The sequence below is a fragment of the Capsicum annuum genome, chromosome 4, assembly GCF_002878395.1.
Source record: "Capsicum annuum cultivar UCD-10X-F1 chromosome 4, UCD10Xv1.1, whole genome shotgun sequence".
Lineage (NCBI taxonomy): Eukaryota > Viridiplantae > Streptophyta > Magnoliopsida > Solanales > Solanaceae > Capsicum > Capsicum annuum.
Window position 1 is genome coordinate 13,698,532 of NC_061114.1, and position 2,715 is coordinate 13,701,246.

The following is a 2,715-nucleotide window of genomic DNA, read 5'->3' on the forward strand; positions in this document are numbered from 1 at the left end:
ACTATTTGGAAGAGCCAAAACTAGAGCTGAGGTGAGTCGAGTCTTCAACTCCTAAAAACTCTTCTCGCAAGGATCAAACCACTGAAACTTGACTTTCTTCTGATTCAATTTGGACATAGGGAATGCAATAAAAGAAAATTCCTCAACAAATCATTTGTAATAGCTAGCCAAACCCAAGAAAATTCTAATATCTGATGGAGATATAGGGCAAGGAAAGTTTCTTACTGCTTCGGTCGTTTGAGGATCAACTCTAATGCCATCACCAGAAATGATATGATGAAGGAATGATACTGACCTTAGCCAAAATTCGTACTTACTAAATTTGGCAAACAACTAATGATTTTTGAAAGTATGCAGTACTATTCTGAGATGATCTGCATGATCACGCTCATTACGGGAGTAAATAAGGATGTCATCTGTGAAGACTATAATGAACATATTCAAGCACTGCTTGAACACATGGTTCATCAAGTCCATGAAAGATGGTGGGGCATTGGTAAGACCAAAGGACTTGACTAAGAATTTGAAGTGACCATACCGAGTTCGGAAAGCTATTTTTGAAATGTCACATTCTCTGACTCTGAGCTGATGATAGCTTGATCTGAGGTCTATCTTATAAAAATAGTTGGCACCCTGAAGTTGACTGAACAAGTCATCAATTCTGGTAAGTGGATACTTGTTCTTGACTGTGAATTTATTGAGTTGATGGTAGTCTATACAGATTCTGTTAGAACCATCTTTCTTCCGCATAAATAAGACTGGTGCACCCCATGAGGACACATTAGGTCTAATGAATCCCTTGTCTAAGAGATCCTTGAACTATTTTTTCAATTCTCTGAGTTCTGTTGGTGCCATTCTGTATAGCAGAATAGATATAGGCACGCTCTAAATCTGATACCCGGAAGGCTACACGGTGCTCATGACCCCGAAGAACTATAAGCCAACCCATAACTGATATCTGTACTTGTACACTACATAATATCATGTAAAATAAAGAAATAATTGACTGAAATATGCCATAAGGTTCAAAACGAATAAAATATGATCTCTGAGAGTACGGTATATCAATATCAAAACATAAACTGAAATAAACTGTCAAGAACATACCGTAGTCTAAAAAGCCTCTAACTGATGGAAAATGGAGTTGATAGGACATTTCCCCAACTAACTCTATCTACTGAAAGCTAAACTAAAATAATGAAATAACTAATAATATCTTCCTCGAATGATGAGGACTCACTACTAAATCTGGCTGCTGAAATCTGGAATGCTACTGATGCTCTGAAACTCGTGCTTCTGGACCTATGGTATTAAACAACATAAAACAAATAAGTCAGCATGATTGAATGTACTATATACATATAAGGTAGGCTAAATTCAAGGGCTATATGCATGAACTATGCTAACTGATTGTATAACATGAATCTGAGAATACATGCATGAGAAAATGACTGTAATTGAATTCGTGATGATACTGACTACTGATTCTGATTTTTGACAACATATGTTACTGATAACTGATATGAGTGGTTGTATATAATAGTCTAGGTTCTGATGGAACTAGCTGAGTTTTGTACTGTACTTAGTTGACTGTATCTGGCAATCCTGAATTCTATACAACTATCTGAGTTCTATTACTGAGACTGAGACTGAAACTATAACTGTGGGAAGTAGTCATCTAACGGACAAGCCCCAAATAAAGAAATATAGCTGAGTTGGGGTCCAATCTATAACCTCAATTGGAAGGGTGTCAATACCACGTCACCTGTAAGGACAAGCTATGAGTGACCCTCAACTGGCAGGTACTCAAATGAGAATGGTAGGAACCCTTAACTGGCAGGTAAGCCACCTCATCAACCCTCAACTGGTAGGTCAGATGTCTCAACCTACACTGGTTACATAGTTTTGGAATGCAAGGATTGCTTCTAAGAATCCTATCCTTGGGTCCACTCGGTGCTATATCCTACTCCCATATGAATAGACACTGAACATGATTAACTGAACTGAGTTAACTGAGTTTCATTGACTGACGGAATGCTACTGAGATTACTGAATTACTAAACTTTCCTAAGTCACATGACTTAGTGGGTTCTAATAACCATGGCTTGACTGGGAGTATCGTGAAAACGTGAAACTGGCTCTAGGCACACAACTAGGTTGTCGGGTACAAGTGCCCCCAGGACTCCATAGAAGGAAATTGATAAGGCATGACATTCTTGATTACATGACCAACATGAACAATCCACAATATAATAAGTTGGAGATTTCATAAAGCACATGGTTATCATAAACTTGTACATGGTAGGAATACATAAAATAAGTATCATAATTTCATTCTCCAACATCATGAGTATTCTAACAAACATCTACATTGCATATCAATGGAATGAGAGTTATTTGAACATAAGGGTTAAACATGAATCCATCACTTGAGTCACAATTGATCTATATTACATAATTTCTAGTCTCTTTAGCATTTTATCAAACACTTAGGTTGCATGGCATGATCATCAAATTAACATGTCATAACCAACTAAAATTCATGATTTTCAACTCACATGCTAATATATTTTCATAAAAACACATAAAGATTCCAACTTGAGAATCATACAACAACAACCACATGAACATAATCAACCCATAGAATGAATATCAAAATTCATAATTTTTAAAACTTGATTTTTTTGACTTCATGGATGAAAGGAATCCATGAAT